Source organism: Leptodactylus fuscus, chromosome 6, assembly GCF_031893055.1.
Source record: "Leptodactylus fuscus isolate aLepFus1 chromosome 6, aLepFus1.hap2, whole genome shotgun sequence".
Classification (NCBI taxonomy): Eukaryota; Metazoa; Chordata; class Amphibia; order Anura; family Leptodactylidae; genus Leptodactylus; species Leptodactylus fuscus.
This window is the reverse complement of record NC_134270.1, coordinates 145,192,306-145,211,288: the sequence shown is the minus strand read 5'-3', so window position 1 is coordinate 145,211,288 and position 18,983 is coordinate 145,192,306. Positions and strand designations below refer to the sequence as shown.

Genomic DNA, 18,983 nt, shown 5'->3' with positions numbered 1-18,983 from the left:
ATCCTATCGAACAAGGGGTTCGAGATGGACCCTGAGAAGGTCAGGGCAGTCTTGGAGTGGCCGCGACCCGAGAACCTAAAGGCGGTCCAACGGTTCTTGGGGTTCTCCAACTATTATCGCCAGTTTATCAAGGGATTTTCTGAGGTTGTGAAACCTATCTCGGACTTGACTAAGAAGGGGGCTGACTGTGCTAAGTGGTCGCCAGAGGCGCTAGCTGCGTTTGAAGAACTGAAGAAGCGATTCTCGTCCGCTCCCATTTTGAGACAGCCGGATGAGATATTGGCCTTCCGAGTGGAGGTGGATGCCTCCTCGGTGGGGGTGGGAGCAGTACTTTCTCAGGAGTTCGAGGAGGGTATGCATCCCTGTGCCTTCTTTTCTAAGAAATTCTCTGCCTCTGAACGGAATTATGACATCGGAGATAGGGAACTACTAGCAATAAAACTAGCGTTCGAACATTGGCGTCATTTCCTGGAGGGGGCCAGAAGGCCAGTCCAGGTATTTACTGACCACAAGAATTTGATTTATCTTGGGTCGGCGAAGAGATTAAATGCACGGCAGGCCAGATGGGCTCTATTTTTTGCGCGGTTCCATTTTAACGTGACTTATGTGCCGGGTTCAAAGAATGTTAAGGCTGATGCTTTATCCCGGTATATGTCGACTGAGGAGGAACGAGAGGCGCCTGCCACTATTCTTGGGGATGGAGTGGTGGTAGCAGTATTGGGCGCGAAATTGGAGAAGGCCTTGATCGAAGCGCAACACGCTGCACCTTCCAAGATACCTAGAAACAAGCTTTTTGTCCCAACTACTCTCCGACAAAGTCTCCTGAGGGAGTGTCACGAGTCGGTTCTTGCTGGTCACCCGGGGGTTTCAGAGACCATGAGATTGGTGTCTAGGAATTTTTGGTGGCCAGGGTGGAGTAAGGAGGTCTTGCAGTTTGTTCAAAATTGTTCGGTCTGTGCAAGAGCCAAGGCGTCGCATACCCGTCCCCACGGTCTTCTACATCCATTGGAACCTCCTAAGGCACCTTGGACTCATCTGTCTATGGATTTCATCACGGGCCTTCCGGTGTCTAAGGGTTTCACGGTCATTTGGGTAGTCGTTGACCGCTTCACGAAAATGTGCCATTTGATCCCGTTTTCCAGGCTGCCATGTGCCAAGACACTATCAGAGGCGTTTATTAAAGAAATTGTAAGGTTGCATGGTCTTCCTGAGGAGATCGTTTCGGACAGGGGACCGCAATTTGTGGCTAAATTCTGGTGGGCTTTTTGCAGCAGGTTGGGAGTTACACTGTCGTTTTCCTCCGGGTTTCACCCAGAGTCTAACGGACAAACAGAGAGGAAGAATCAGGATGTGGAACAGTTTTTGAGGTGTTTTGTTCGAGAGAACCAGAATAATTGGGCTGCCTTTCTCCCCCTGGCAGAATTTTCCCTAAACAACCATGATTCCAATGCCACAGGTACCACACCTTTTTTTTGCTCCAGTGGTAGACATCCTGTTTTCGGAGTATTTTCTTCCATTTCTTCCCCAGTTCCGGAGGAGGAGCTATTTTCTAAAAAGCTGCAAGGGGTAGGGTCCCGTATCCGAGAGAATCTGGTGCGGGCATCGCACCAGGCTAAGGTCCAGGCGGATCGGAAGAGAGGAGAGTTGCAGTTCTTCCCTGGTGAGATGGTTTGGTTGTCCACCAAGAATATCAGGTTGAAGGTTCCTAGCAAGAAGCTGGGTCCCAGGTTTGTGGGTCCTTTTAAGATCATCAAGATGGTAAATGAAGTGGCGGCGCAGCTGCAACTACCTAAAAGGTGGAAGATAAACCGGGTCTTCCATGTCTCCTTGTTAAAGAAGGCCAAGAAGGGAACGTCTCCAGTTAAGGTTCCACCAGTTTCTGAGTCCGGGGAGTATGAGATATCCCGAGTTCTGGATAGCAAATATGTTCGGGGGAAGCTACGGTATCTGGTGGCATGGAAGGGATGCGGTCCTGAGGATAATTCTTGGGTCCTGAAGTCGGATATGTCAGCTCCCAGACTCGTGGAGAAATTCCACAAGGAGTTCCCGAAGAAGGATGCTCCTAGAGAATCCGGAGTCTTCTCCTTGAGGGGAGGATCCTGTTAGGAGTATTTAGGTTCTTTACTTTCTATTTTTCTTACCTGGGGAGTTTTTGGCTGCGCAGTGTCTGGGGTGGCATCCTGGCGCTGCGGGGTTGTCCTGTCGTGAGTGTTGGTGCACACCTTCTGACTTGCACGTGCGCACTGATGGTAGGCAGCTTTATCTCCTGGTTGATTAGTCTGTCCTCCCATTTGCACCTGGGAGGAGTGGTCTCTACTCTGTATTTAAACCCATGCCTCCCATGGTTCTGTGCTGAGTGTCGCTTTTACAGAGCTAGGCCTTAGCAGGAGGAGTAGGTGGTGTTCTGGGATAGAGGAAGTTCCGTGGTTGGTTTTTGGGAGGTTTGGGTGAACGAGTTGGTTTGTGTGTTTTCCCTTCTGTGTTCACCAATCCTCCCTCTGTGTATAATTGACTGTGTGAGTGAATTGCCTTATCCTTTGATTTCTACTCAGTTTCCCTGTGTTTGTTTCCTAGTGTAAGGTTCCTTCCCATATTGGTTTGGGGGAATCCTTTCCCACATTTTTCCTGTGTGCTGCTTGTGTTGTTAGTCAGCGCACACCCTTGTCAGTCCCTGTCAGTAGCAGCTTCACTTGTTCGTTAGGGGTGACCCCCTTTAGTCTCCAGTCCCTAGAGGTCTTATAGGGCATTCCTTCTCCCACTTCCCTCTAGGCCTACGGAATCAGTGAGAGAGGAGCTGTCGGGGTCAGGCTTAGCCTGAGCACAGCCGACCCACACCCGTGAGGCAGGGACCGGGATAGCTAGTGGGAGTAGTGCAGGGCGAGATTCCCTACTGCTATCCCTTAGCCCCGTTGCAGCTACCTGGACTGACATAACAGAGGCTCCTTCCACCATGAATTTCCCCAAACTGGGCTGGTTAGAGGCTCCTTCCACCATGAATTTCCCCAAACTGGGCTGGTTAGAGGCTCCCTCCACCATGAATTTCCCAAAACTTGGCTGGTTAGAGGCTCCTTCCACCATGAATTTCCCCAAACTGGGCTGGTTAGAGGCTCCTTCCACCCTGATTTTCAAAAACAATGTTGGTGCCAACCTCAACTCACTACAAGGGCCAAATTCACTGCTGGTGACAAGCTCTCCTCACTCCAAGGGCCAAATACACGTTTCAAGGTGTTTTTCCACGGTCTGAGAGGTGGTATTGAGTGTGTAAAATGTGTAGTTGTTAGACTGTGATGTTGGGTAATAGAGGGTCTTAGGGTGTGTTAGATGCCCCCAGACATGCTTCCCCTGCTGTCCCAGTGTCATTCCAGAGGTGTTGGCATCATTTCCTGTGGTGTCATAGTGGACTTGGTGACCCTCCAGAGACGGATTTGGGTTTCCCCGCTTACGAGTATATGTTCCCCATAGACTATAATGGGGTTCGAAACACGTTTGAACACTCGAACAGTGAGCGGCTGTTTGAATCGGATTTCGAACCGCGAACATTTTAGTGTTTGCTCATCTCTAATATTGATGACCTATCCTATAGGACATGTGTATACATCCATTAAAACCCTTTTCACCAGGGTGCAGCATATTAAACCAGTCACACAGTTACATTGTACAACTTTTCCCCATGGAAATGAATGCCTCCGTTACAGAAATAGTCTTTTGTTTTACCATATGCAAATGAACAGTCTGGAGCATTGTGGGTGGCTCCATTACTCCAAACTTCAACGCCCCATACTGTGAACACAGGGCCAGGTGAGAGTTCAGTATAGCTTATAGATTCCTGGCCATGTCACTGAAATAAGGAAAGGGGCACATTAAAGCAATATGGAGCAATGGAGCCACCCTCATTGCTCCAGATGACTCATCAGTTTTTCCTGGGGGACAAAGGCGTAACATTCAGGTGAATCTATCTATCTATCTATCTATCTATCTATCTATCTATCTATCTATCTATCTTTCTATCTGTGTTACTGGTTTAATATGCTTCACCTTGCTGACAGACTCCCTTCAAGCTGGGCATACACATAGATAAATGTCAGCTGAATTTGCAGATTTTGGTGGGACTGACTCACCATCTAAAGTATATGGGGGTCTTCTGACTTTTTCTTGACAGGAGGAGATATGAACCAGATGGAATTCAACATGACTGATCCTTTAGTCTCAGAGGTGTCTGACAACTGCGTCCTCCCCGTCCCTTTAGAGAACACCTGCATGTTTGGCTGACAGCTAACATCTAAAGTGTATGATCAACTTTAGCAATGCAAATTTTTAGCAAGTTGTCACATTAGACATAAAGTGTCAACCGCTGTAACTGTGCTGTGTCTGATCCATACACTGGGTGCACATGGTTAAGGGAACTTGTGTACAAAAGCTTTGGATGAAATCCTACAGACCATCCCAGCTGTTTTCCTGGGCACTTGCACACCCAGGACAAGCCTCCTACCCTCCCCTTTTAGGAGAGCTGTAACTTAAAACCTCCCATCTCTAGGGCAACAGAGCGAGGCAGGCAGTGCTAAGGGCACAGACAGCTGTCAGTGGGCAGGTATGGGCTACATGGGGTGACGGAGGACACAGCAGAGCTGGATTAAGTGCAGGGGTAAGACCTACAGTGTTGGCCAAAAGAATTGGCACCCCTGCAATTCTGTCAGATAATACTCAGTTTCTTCCAGAAAATGATTGCAATCACAAATTCTTTGGTATTATTATCTTCATTTAATTTGTCTTCAATGGAAAACCACAAAAGAATTGTCAAAAAGCCAAATTGGATAAAATTCCACAGCAAACATTAAAAAGGGGGTGGACAAAAGTATTGGCACTGTTTGAAAAATCATGTGATGCTTCTCTAATTTGTGTAATTAACAGCACCTGTTACTTACCTAAGGCACCTAACAGGTGGTGGCAATAACTAAATCACACTTGCAGTCAGTTGAAATGGATTAAAGTTGCCTCAACCACTGTCCTGTGTTCCTGTGTGTACCACATTGAGCATGGAGAAAAGAAAGAAGACCAAAGAACTGTCTGAGGACTTGAGAAGCAAAATTGTGAAGAAGCATGAGCAATCTCAAGGCTACACGTCCATCTCCAAAGACCTGAATGTTCCTGTGTCTACCGTGCGCAGTGTCATCAAGAAGTTTAAAGCCCATGGCACTGTGGCTAACCTCCCTAGATGTGGACGGAAAAGAAAAATTGACGAGAGATTTCAACGCAAGATTGTGCGAATGGTGGATAAAGAACCTCGACTAACATCCAAACAAGTTCAAGCTGCCCTGCAGTCCGAGGGTACAACAGTGTCAACCTGTACTATCCATCGGCGTCTGAATGAAAAGGGACTGTATGGTAGGAGACCCAGGAAGACCCCACTTCTTACCCAGAGACATAAAAAAGCCAGGCTGGAGTTTGCCAAAACTTACCTGAGCGTAATCGCACACCGTAAAAAAACCGCGGCGTACACGCACCGTAAACGCGCCACAATGTGCGGCGCGTTTACTCCGTGTGAACGAGCCCTAACAGTCACATTTACTAGCCCACTGACAATTGATACAGGGATCCATTCTCAGAGCCAGATTACGTATCCAGCAGCCTGCAGGACACATAATAGCTACATTCTTTGTTCTCAAATGAACATTAAATCAATAGTCCATTCTTATGATTAAAAAAAGGTGGAGGTTCCCTTTAGCTTTTATTCACATGTCATTTTTAGCACCAGTTTTCCAACAATAATACATTTGCATAGCAGTCATCTGTTGATAAAACAAATTTCTAAATTCCCTTCACAGGCGGATGTAGTGCATAAGGTTCTATCATAGAGTTCAAGATATAATACTGTAAGGAGTTAGCGGTGAAATTCCATCTAGTGGTGAATCAACCAAGTGACAAGTTCAGGTGATGACGGGGAGAAATTGAGCTGTGACATATAGATGTATGTGTGTGATAAGGGCAGAAGGGGTTAATATAGGGGATATATATAGGTTTTTATGTTTTGAAAATAGATTTCAGAGTACAATGTAGAGTAAATGATGTCAGGACTCCTAGAAGAGACAATGAGAGTCCTGATTACTCCGCCCACACACAGTGATTGACAGCCGTCCCTGTATCTGTGTGTGGGGGCGGAGTAATCGGGACTCTTCTATAAGGATTGACTCTGCTTGTATGTGTGTGTGTGTGTTAGTGTATGTGTGTATATATGTGTTTGTGTGTATATATGTGTATGTGCGTGTGTGTGTGTATTAGTGTGTGTATATATGTGTGTGTGTGCATATGAGCTCATCTTTTCTCCCTCCTAGATTCTTGTCCGTTCAGACAAACCTGGTATGAGTAACAGAGGATGCAGCCACCGGCGTAAAGCCACTTCTCATTCACCCCATGTGTGATCCGTTTTTAGAAGTTGTATTTGTAGACCCTCACTGCAAAATGCTAAAAACTGCCCTCACAAGGGGTGTACAGAAAAATGGCTTCACACCGCTGTAGAAGACAGAATATCACATCTAGATTTACCGAGAACCAGAGGAGACTCAGATGATGTTTTCTTGGCACATTTAGGGCTTGTTCACACGGAGTAAACGCGCCGCGCAATGTGGCGCGTTTACGGCGCGTGTACGCCACTTTTTTTACGGTGCGCGGTGCGGCGTACACGCGCCGTAAATGCGCCACATTGTGCGGCGCGTTTATTCCATGTGAACGAGCCCTTAGATCAATAAAAGCCAGTTTTCTGTATAATCGTACATACAGCAGAGTAGGAAATACTAACCTTGTCCATAGGATACCTACATGTCATCCAGCTACATCACACTGCTTCTCATAAAAAAAAGATAATAAAACCGCTTAGGGTGCATTCACACGGAGTAAAATGGAGTGTAATTTGGAGTGTAATTTTTAGGGGGCATTCACACTACGTAACGCCAGCGTGTATCACAGCCGTACACGCCGGCGTTACAGCAGGGCTGCCGAACACTTCCCATTCATTTCTATGGGAGCCGGCATGCGAGCGCTCCCCATAGAAATGAATGGGCTGCTTCTTTAACTGCGAGCAGTCCCATTGAAGTGAATGGGAAGTGCCGGCGTATACGGCAAGCTCTGCTCATGCCGAGCCGTACACGCCTGCACTTCCCATCCACTTCAATGGGACTGCTCGCAGTGAAAGAAGCAGCCCATTCATTTCTATGGGGAGCGCTCGTATGCCGGCTCCCATAGAAATGAATGGAGCTGCTTTATACGCCGCTTATTCTGAACGTGTTTTACGTTCAGAATAAGCTGGCGTTTACATAGTGTGAATGAGCCCTTACACGTGTAAAAAATTTACACGTGTATTTTGGAGTGTTTTTTTTACACGTGGCGTTTACGGAGCGTAAATGGAGCGTTTACGGAAGCGCTCCGTAAACGCCACGTGTAAAAAAAAAACACTCCAAATTACACTCCATTTTACTCCGTGTGAATGCACCCTTAACTTTAAGACATCTGGTATAAAAATTACAAACCAAAATAACTTCATTTATTTTAAGAAGAGGTAAGATTTGTCATTTATACTTTCATACATGCAAACTCAGTAACAAAAAAGTTTTATTTCACAATATAAAAAGTAAGATTGCACAGATATGTATACTTTTATAAATACTGTATATGAGGTCGGCAGGTGCTAAAAATATGACAATTATAAAACACTTCAAAAATTGTATCATCTAGCTTATAAAACTGTTTAGGATTCCTCCTTTATTACCCGTCATAGTTATACATGTAAATATAAACTGTAGAGAGCCATATGAAAAAGAAACACCCAACAATATCGCCCGCTCTCTGTAATGTATACCGTAGAGTCATAAAACCCAGCATATCTGTATATTGAAATAAGTAAATTAATAATAATAATGAGGTTCATGTAATTATTTTGTCATCTTGTGTTATACCAGGAAATTTCATATTTTGATTGATCCAAAGCCTTTGGGAGGATTCTGACACATAATTAAAAGAAATACTGATTTTTTTCTATTTTGACACTCACTATGGTGAGATTTCTGCCAACCGTCATACTGAAAACCAAAGTTATATTAAAAAAAAATAATAAAAATTCATCCAAGTAAACACTGAAAGATACAATAGTTTGGCAACAAACATTCAAATATATCTAAGTAAGCAGTGTCTACAAGGAAGCTGCATATATGACCCCCCCCCCCCCAACAAACACTTTAATAATAACCAAGCGACAATGTAGGCGATGGATGCTGAGAAAGGTGAGAAGGTTGTATTATTGCCCTGTGCAAGAACTTGCTCCAAATGCCAATATGTGTAGGCCTGAACATTGCCGGGTCAGAATGTCCAATAAAGTGCAGAGGGAGGCGGCAGCATATATGCTACAAGGGTCCACAGAATGGCCGCCCTCCTTTTGTATCAAGGTGCTACATTTTTATCTATCCCAACAACAGTATAAACAGTTGGCAATTTTATAAATGGATTTAGCAGTAAGTGCTAAACGTTCATACAATATAATTAAAACCAATTACCTTAGGGTAAATTCACACTACAGTTCCCTGCTCTCATGCATCATAGGATGACAGCAATGGACATTAACAGGAGTGAAGTGTCTGATACAGATGGAGCACAAATCTTATCTCCATTTACTCTTATGTAAAACAAATATATACACATTTAAATAACAAAACTACATGATGGAAGAAAAACACGAAGGCAAAAAACTTGCTTCATTTTTTTTTTTTTATCTTTTAACATTCGAGTAAATGGGAATGGACGCCAGACAGAGGGGTCTCCATCTGCATCACTGACTTTATTACCATCAATATCCGTGGCTCTCGTCCTATGAAGTACACAGAAATATAAACAGATACTGTAGCATGTAGCTATGAAGGATCAGAGCAATGGACATTTATAACAGTAGTGTGAATGTCCCCGTTTTTCTGTAAAGAGCCCTCAGGGCTTGTGCGTTCTTTGCAGACATAGATGGAGTGGATCGGTACATTCAAGATAACCCCCAAAAATACAAAACACTCATGGAACTGGTTGGGCTCATTGTCCCACACTAATATGGGAGGGTAGAACATCTTCATGTTCGGCCTCCTCAGCTTTACAGATTTCTCTCCAGGTACAGTGTAGCTACATGTGCCAGAATCTCCAATTTGCTGAGATTTTCACTGTCAGGAGGAAGAGTGATAGATGGAGCAGGAGCAGAAGATGAAGCAGTAGCATCCAAAGAAGATGGTGGAGGAGAGACAGACCGAGGGGGAGTGATAAGCAAAGGTGGAGAGCTAGCCAAAGGAGGAGGGATAGCGGAAGCAGGAGAGACAGGTGGAGGTAGAGAAGAGGTAGACAAAGTAAGCCTCATCGATGAATTAGGAAAGGTAGATAGGGGGGATGAAGGGGGGGTTTTCACAACATCTTCTGAGCAGCGAGGTCGCTTCTTGGGTTCCTGTGAAGATGTGCCGTCTTCTTTATTTCTCATGGCTTGGGCTACATTTTGCCTTATAATGCAATTGGGTGGAAGTGCAAACGCCTGAATTTGATGTGGGATTGTGTAGATCACATGTCCTGTGCTTGGTGGATAAGAGGAAACAACCAACATACTTGAAAAGGTTGTCTGCTCCACTTGTGGTCTTGAGGAGTTCTGCGTGGGGGTGCTTGTGGCATTTTCCGATGTACTTGGAGCATGAGCAGGAGACTGATGGGCTCTGTTTCCCCTTGGAGGGATTTTGCTTTGATTAGGCTTTTTTCCTTTCTTAAGGCACAATTTTCTACGACGAGTATTTATAAACCAGTCGCTAACCTACAGGTAAAGAGAGAAAAGAAATCAGTCATATTATTACATGTCCAAGCAATATTATAGCTTTACAACTGTCAAAAAAACTAATCATGCTAATCACACATTGCACCACTCTTACCCTTAGGTTTTGTCTGGTATTGCAGCACAGCTCCATTCACTGCAATGAGGCCAATCTGCAATACCAGATACAGGCTGATGACAAGAGTGGAGCTATTTAGGGGTTGTGTTTGTATTCACTTTTTACCTGCTCTCTATAGAAGCATATGGAAACAGTGAAAGAAAGAAAGAAAACAAAATAACCTTGTGGTGTTTTTTTTTTAGATTTGCCTGTTTTGTTATGGCTAAGATCTATGTATTATACAGTATGTATGTGTGTTTTAGGAGGGTTCAGACGACCCCACTTTTAGCCACCCCACTGGGGAAAGATTAGTACAACGGGTCGCCCTCTGCACAACATCACCTACCATTAGCAAAGAACACAGTCATGTGACAAAACCTTTTGGATCAATAATTTGCTGTAGAAATATCGTCTTCCTGCCACACCATTATAAAATGTGAACATGGCCTTTACTGCCAACAGCTAAAGAGAGGCAAATCCCTCCAGAAAACAAGCCCTCATCCTAAACAAGTGGCTTCTGATAGGAAGACTCAGAACTGCTATATGACAGCACAAATAAGTGTATACACAATGTATTTTTAGTGGTCAGTGTTGGAATTCTGTAAGGTGTGTGTGACCTGAGATATAGCGCGGCCCACAATTTATGGTAAGTGTTATAGGACAAAAACTTTTAGAATTTTACCTGTGTCTTTGTCAGTCCAGTTTGTTGTACAAATTTATTTTTTTCTTCCTCTGTAGGATAGGGTTTCTCCATATGGTCATCTAGCCAGTTATTAAAAACTTTCACAGCCTCTTTGGGCAGATTTCCTTTGCGCTTCTTTTTGGCAGGTGGTGATTCAGATGGTGATTCAGGTGGTGATTGTCTGTCGCTGCATTCTCCACTTTCTAGAATATTTTTGCTACATTCGCCTCTTTCTGAGGGAATGTTTCCCGATTCTTCACCTTTTGCTACATTTTTTCTTTTCGTTGCAGTGTTGTTCTTGCCTTTTTCTGCAGGTTGACTATTCTTGCTACTCTCTCCATCTGGATTATTACTTGTGCTTTCTCTTTCAGATTCATTATTTATGTGATTGGTCTGATCCTCCTCCTTCTTGACTGATTCTGTAATATAAGACAAGGGGAGTTAAACAATGGTACAAATCTCTATATAATAGCATTTCTGATGTTTATGTGTATTATTATCTAAGTAATAATATAAATATTAGGAAAGGTTATTACTTGGTGCTGCATATGATGGGTCAGTTTAGGGTGGAAAAAGCAAAAACAAAAAAAACAAAAAAAAAAAAATTATAATAACAATAATATATTATTAATATTTATTAATTATGAATATATAACAATATTACATTTTTATTAATATAATAATAATTATAAAATATAGACCATGACAATTATAAAAAAAATATATAAAAAATATAGATTATAACCATTATAAAAAATATAAAATATAGACCATAACAATTATAAAAAAAAAACAAAATAATATATAAAAATGTAGACCAAAAAATTATTTAAAAAATATATAAAATATAGACCATGCTATTATTTATTAGTATATAATAATAATAATAATAATAATAATATAATATAAAATGGAGATCATAACCATTATAAAAAATATATAAAATGTAGACCTTAACAATTCTAAAAAAAAAAAAAAAGCACCTGACAGGTGTAAACATTACAGTAGTTGAAGGCATCCCACAAAATGGCTGCCTCGTGGGAGTGTATGGGGCTATTCTGCCCAATCTATGTCTGCAAGTATCTAAAAGAACTGAACCCTGCAATATTTAATTTCATGTTGCAGGAAAAATAGTTCTGGTTAGTATTAGATTTCCAATAACTCTTAGTATATATAAATTATAAATATAAATTAGATTAGATTTCCAAAAATATAAATACTTTTAAAATTTACAAAAATAGTTGTTCAGCTATTACAAAAAAATAAAAAAATAAAATATTCTATGCTCAAAATTCACTCTGTGAAAGACGACACACAGGTATTGTGGGGACATTAGGGACCCTTGTAATAAAAGGGTGGATATGGATAGATACTATCAGCTAAATCAGACCAAAAGGGAGAGTAGAGAGTCATATACATTAGATTGACAACAGATCACATCACAAATGTCAGCAATACAGTAATAAGGGAACATAAGGTTTTGCATATCCCCAGGATTGCTTCCTTTACACCAACTCTTCACATCCCTCAATAGGCAGCACTCCATTATATGGGATACACTTTCTCTCTAGTCTACACAGTTCCTTAGCTGTCAGTGCTCATGTCAGGTTGAGCAGCTGATATAGGAATCTGGCTCTACTGTGAGGAGGTGGTCCTTCACAGATAAGCATCACCCACCTGACACTATACATTAGCATATTGAGGGCTGAAACAAAATTGGTTTCTCCCAAACTGTGGGGACTATAGACAGGGTGCCAGAGTCAGCGGAGTGACACTTACTGCAGGATGCAAAGAGTTGGATTTGGTTTAAAGTCCTCTAAAGGGATCTTCCTACTAACATTCATTGCCTATCTATAGGACATGGAATAAGTGTGTAATGGCAGGGGGACCCCTGATCATGAGGACAAGCATGTAGATGGGGAGAACTATCAGGTATGTACAGTAAGGAAGGAAGTAAAATAAATGCATAAATAAAAATACTTTGTAATTTACAGGACAATCCACATTAAAGTATAAAACTGTACATATAATACATAAAATAAAATGCATACATCTTTCTATACAGCACTGTCAAAATGTCCACATATAATGTACAGTCCATGTGATACACTTGCAAGCCTACAGGACAGTAGGCAGAAGCCCCCACCACCACCACCACCACCACCACCACCACTCTTCTCTCTCCCTTTCCAAAAGATGGGGGAGGTGAGTTACACACATGCTCTGGGCATGGGCAAGTGTATTCATTCAGGAGGAGCCAGCTACCTAATGTATCAGCCATTTTGGGTGACATGGACTTGGGAGGCTGAAGAATTATGGTGGCCACAAAGTATCCAACAGCATATCAGAAACACACATGGTGGAAAGTACAAGAGATACAATGGAGCAAAGTTTATGGAAAGAAACACATGGGAGCAAAGACACTACAAGCACATGGTCTGGCACAACAGACCCAAAAACCCATAATCACCTCTCTCTACACTACAGAGGTCTTCCATGTTATAGGCTCCCTTATAATACTTAGGGAGGACTTTGATCCCCTTTCTGGGACCTTCAAAATCAACTTTTCCTCACTGACAAGCTGTTTTATTATAGTTGTGAAATTCTCCCCCCTCTCCCTCCAGTTGTCACTTCAAACTCTCCAAGGGCTCGTTCACACGGTGTAACGTCCCGCGAGATTTGGCACGTGTACGCTGCGTGACCCTTTGCGTGCCATACACGCTCCCATTCATTTCAATGGGAGCGGGGATCGTATGCGCCGCGCTAGTTTGCGGCCATGAATAAATGCACGGCCGCAAACTAGCGCGGCGCATACAATCCCCGCTCCCATTGAAATGAATGAGAGCGTGTACGGCACGCAAAGGGTCACGCGGCGTACACGTGCCAAATCTCGCGGGACGTTACACCGTGTGAACGATCCCTAATACAGCACAGCCCCCAATCTGTAAGGGGCAGGTAGGCAGATGCTCCACAAGCCTCCCCACAAACTTTGTTGCATGATCTTTGTTCACACTGCGCATCAAGCAGATGATTGCCAATGCTTAGATAATTTGCAGAATAACAGATAAAGTGCAAAAAAAATCACCCAAAAACAAAAATCTCCCTTGCAGATCAGAGTGACAGACTATGGAGTGTCCCTTTAATCATTATAGTAAGATGCATAAAGCCAAAGACTTACTTTCAGATTTGTCGCCCATGTTGATTCCTCTGTGGTCCTTCAGTCCAGGTGAGTTGAGATGTCTCTCTGTATTACAAACAGAAGTTCTATGGTCTGTAGACTTTTCTGACAGATAAAATGGAACTTTCAGGGCGGAGCTGCATTTGAATCCATTGCAGTGATTGGTCGCCCCATCTAGAAGAGGGCGGGGTGTTAATAGGTTGTCCTCAGGTTTCTGTACCTTGTTGTCCAGAGAATGAATCTTCTATTCATATTTAATTAATCCTATTATAGTCACAGTGAATACACTTAAAACATGTGACTTTAGATCTAAAATGGTGGATCCAAGCAAACATAAATGTTTTGCATTATTTTGTTGTGTTTTTCTAAAAAAAAAAATGCCTATTTATTTCTAATACTACAAACTATGTGTGTACAGAGCTCTATAGGCAAGAAAGTAAAGAAATCATAGCGAATTTCCGGTTGCTGTCGAGTTTTGTTATTTTTTTTCCCTTCAAAACCGCATGCTTTTGTCAGGTTTTTATAGGCATTTTCCATGGATTGGTAGGTAAAACAAAATGCATGTAAAAATGTGTGAGAAAAAAAAAATAGCATTAGAAATGCTTATAAAAGTGCATGAAATACATTGGCAAAAAAGCCACAAAACTATGTTGGTAGGAAACCTAAAGATGTATTCACACGGGTTTAGTTGTGATTTATTTATTTATTTATTTATTTAGGTGACTTGTATAGCACCAACATATTCCGCAGCGCTTTACAAACATTGTCCGGCACTGTCCCATATAGGGCTCACAGTCTACATTTCCCTATCAGTACGTCTCTGGAGTGTGGAAGGAAACCAGACAGACATATAAGATTTATTGCAAATATCATAGATTTTAATACTGTACCGAGTTTTTAGATCAAACACATTAGTTTTATATGTAAAGTAAAAATAAAAAACACCAAAAACTTCAAGCATTTTTTTTTCAATGTTATTTTGATGCATGAATGGAATCTTTAGGTTGAAAACACACGTTCAGTTTTTGTTGCTTTCTGTGGTGCAGATTTTTAGTGAAAACCAGAACTAGATGCAGGAAAATTAGGTAATATAAAGGAAGGACTTATATTTTTTGTTCTTGTCAAATCTATGTCTGACTTCGGCTCGAAAAACATGGCAAATCTGCAACTAAGAAAGCAACAAAAACTCTATCATCCATCTATCTAGCAGAAAAAAATTGTAGAAAAAAATGCAGAATCAGCACAGCATACAAACTGGGTGCAAAGCCGAACTAGAAGATGGCTAATCTTCAACTTTACATAAGAAGTGGAAAAAATGGCAGCACTCCAACAGTTAGAAAAAGTGTGGGTTTATTCCAAGCAGCGACGTTTCGTGGACACTGCGATGTATGAATAAATGCCCATGGTACTAGTGAAAGTAAGTGGATGTTCCTCCTCCTCATATCTATAAATATTTTTATATGGTGTGATTTTTTATTTTTTTTTACATATATGTGTCACTTTGTATTGATCTGAAAAATGTTACTAGATCATCGTATATTTATAGCACTTTGTTACACTGTATCTTTCACTCCACCTAAGGGGGCATTCACACTACGTATACTGAAGCTTATTCTGAACGTAAAACACGTTCAGAATAAGCGGCGTATAAAGCAGCTCTATTCATTTCTATGGGAGCCGGCATACGAGCGCTCCCCATAGAAAAAAATGGGCTGCTTCTTTCACTGCGAGCAGTTCCATTGAAGTGAATGGGAAGTGCTGGAGTGTACGGCTCGGCATGAGCAGAGCTTGCCGTATACGCCGGCACTTCCCATTCACTTCAATGGGACTGCTCGCAGTGAAAGAAGCAGCCCATTCATTTCTATGGGGAGCGCTCGCATGCCGGCTCCCAAAGAAATGAATGGGAAGTGTTCGGCAGCCCTGCTATAACGCCGGCGTGTACGGCTGTGATACACGCTGGCGTTACGTAGTGTGAATGCCCCCTAAGTGTGTTTTGATGTTGTGATACATTGTTTCCACATGCTGAGTAATTAATTGCAATTATGCACCATATGATGTGGTTGTGATTTAAACTGGTGGTTTTCCTCACTTCTTTGCTTGAAAAGGGTTCGGATAAGAACCGAAACGTCGCTGCCTGGAATAAACCCACACTTTTTCTAAATGTTGGAGTGCTGCCATTTTTTCCACTTCTTATCTATCTATCTATCTATCTATCTATCTATCTATCTATCTATCTATCTATCTATCTCTCTATCTATCTCTATATCTATCTATTTCTATATCTATCTATCATCTATCTATCTATCTATCTATCTATCTATCTATCTATCATCTCTCTATATATATCCAGCTTTTACTTAGACCTTTTTTTCTACTCTGAACACAGGTCTTCAAACTGCCTTATAACTCATACATAGGATTCATTCATGAGGTAATTTACATCTATTTGTGAACGAACCAAAAGATTATATTTTTTCATATTTCACTACATTTTCCCTTTCAAAATAAAACTGACAGAATAAATTATATTTGGATACATGAAAGTCCTGTCCTGTATAGATATATCAGACACTAAACATGAAACTTTAATATCTGCCAATGTGTACAAAGGGGAATAATCACATTCATTTCTGAGGTAAATTTCTCTTGACCACACCAACCACTTATGCCATGACAATTTTATTTTTTTCTCATTTTGATACATTTTCCCCATTACAATAAAAGTGAGAGAATAAAATAGATTTGGGGATGTTAAAGTCCTGTCCTATATAAATCTATCAGACGTTACATCAGGATATGGGAAACTGAAGTGCACATATGTAGTAATGTGTATACAATATTTCATTTCTGAGGTAAATTTCTGTGGTAATATGTATACACAGGGAATAACCAGACTCATTTCTGAGGTAAATTTCTGTTAACATTATAATTTTTAAAATATTGTTGTAATAAAATAAATTGGGTCACCTGATCCGGTCACTAAGTTGTTTGACTCAATCAATCCCATTCAAAGAATGAGTGGACATGTGCCTATTGGTAATGTATACCGTATAACCCACACATAAACAGGAGGGAAAGAAGGAGGGGGGATAAGAAAATGAAAGGGAACGTTCTATAATATCCCTCAAAGCTAGAACCTGCAGAACATGTCACTAACTACTCGGCTATGGTCAGTGAATATTTCTTCAAAGCGCCCCCTAATGGTCGGACCACAACTGGACCCCCTCACCCGAGGCTACTGACCTGATGTGGCACCAATGTGGTCTGGTGATCCTGTTGTAATCCTAGGAGTAGCACAAGACCAATAGCTTAGTAGTAGTAAAAGACATGAAGCTGACTAACTGTCATGCTCCTGAATACAAGCCCATGGGTGAGGGGGGCCCAGTTGTGGTCCGACCATTAGGGGGCGCTTTGAAGCAATATTCACTGACCATAGCCGAGTAGTTAGTGACATGTTCTGCAGGTTCTAGCTTTGAGGGATATTATAGAACGTTCCCTTTCATTTTCTCATCCTCCCTCCTTCTTTCCCTCCTGTTTATGTGTGGGTTATACGGTATACATTACCAATAGGCACAGTGACCGGATCAGGTGACTCAATTTATTTTATTACAACAATATTTTTCAAATTATAATATTAAAAGTGAAGTTTTAGCTATCAATTCTTCTAGTACGGTAATTTTCAGTCAGTGAACCATGCCTACTTAGAAGAGACATTATTCAGAAACCAGTGACTTTAATTTCTGTTAACCAAACCAAAAACCTAACGATAATTTTATTTTTCTCTTGGCTCCCTCACCACTGTGTTCCTATACACCTACAATGAAGTTTCTTTCCTATGTTGAGGAAAGGGAGAAGAGGTTGTTCAGTCAATACCAAAAAGTGTCATTGAGTTCTGAAATTTCTCAACACTTTTCTGAAGAGAAAATAATCATTGAGGTTTATGGTACTTATTCATCTTCCCATGGACCTGTATATCAACCTCAACAGAAAGTGCCTATAGTGAAGCATAAGACACTGCCATGAATGACAGCTCTGCAGCTTCTCTGCTATTTACACTGGTACAATATGAGGCGGCCATTCAGTCACCATTTTATAGGACTTTCTGTATCTTGATACCTGCACTACAGTTTACAAGTCACAAGACTTTATGTATCACTTCACAAATTCTATCACAATGTCAACCAAATTCTGACACTCCTTCTGGTAACATGGATACAGGTTGTGACTGCGGCATCTCATACAGTATCCACAGGACATGTCATAAATGTCTTACAAGTGCCGTCCCATCTCTTCTCTTCCTTTTCAGTATACATGCACCAAAGAGCCTGTGTTTGGGGATGGGATGAGATAGCTGTTGGTCAAGTATTCCTCAGACTGCAGCCAAAGGCTTTAGTCTTGCAAATAACCAACTGTAGATAACAGCAGGCCGTCATTCAGGAAGGAGCATAATAGGATGAGGCCCATTTGTTACCATCTGAATTACAATAAAAGGCTTCACTGAAAGAAGTAGAGCAGGTACCTTGAGGAAAGACATGAATAGAGATGAGCAAACATTATTCGAAACAGCTTCGAATAGTAAGCTCCCATAGAAGTGAATGAAAGCAGCCGACATGGAGACTGGCCATTTAACCCCCCGCGTGCCGGCTACATCCATTCATTTCTATGGGAGCGTGCTATTTGAAACGGCTGTTTCGAATAGTGTTCGCTCATCTCTAGACATTAACCCTCTCCATTCGTTTAACCCTTCCCTTCCGTTATAACTTCCATTGTTTGACATACAAGGTTTGGATCTTATGTTTGACATGTGTCTTCTCATAAGAACCATTTGCAACGTCAAAATGTGAAATTCAGGACACCGATAGTTTCAAACTCACAAATTACAGTCGTGTGAATAGAGTTTTACAGAGCAGTCAATGACGTAAAACAACTTTGTACTGTATTTGGTATGTTTGAACAATTAATGTTCACTATTAACATCACACAGGATTTGTTTTATAGTGTCCGTGTAATGTTATTACAGCCTGTACTAATTGTGTGATATAAATAGTGAAGGGACCTCACACAATGTAATCTGCCCAGCAGTAGCCCCCACACAGTACAATCTGCCCGGCAGTAGCCCCCACACAGTACAATCTGCCCTGCAGTGGCCTCACACAGTATTAGATTCTCCACAATGGCCCCCAGACAGTATTAT

General features: G+C 41.7%; 1 protein-coding gene and 1 long non-coding RNA gene across 2 annotated transcripts in view; one reads left to right on the top strand and one right to left on the bottom strand.

Moving 5' to 3' along the window:
- LOC142208785 (uncharacterized) overlaps positions 1–18,983 on the top strand; it is a 176,942-nt gene that overhangs the window by 154,737 nt on the left and 3,222 nt on the right. The window lies entirely within an intron of this gene.
- EMILIN3 (elastin microfibril interfacer 3) overlaps positions 17,958–18,983 on the bottom strand; it is a 200,900-nt gene continuing 199,874 nt past the window's right edge. Inside the window, exon 5 of the mRNA XM_075277457.1 lies at positions 17,958–17,977. The gene's annotated coding sequence lies outside the window, so the exon portion shown is untranslated. The remainder of the gene's footprint in view (positions 17,978–18,983) is intronic.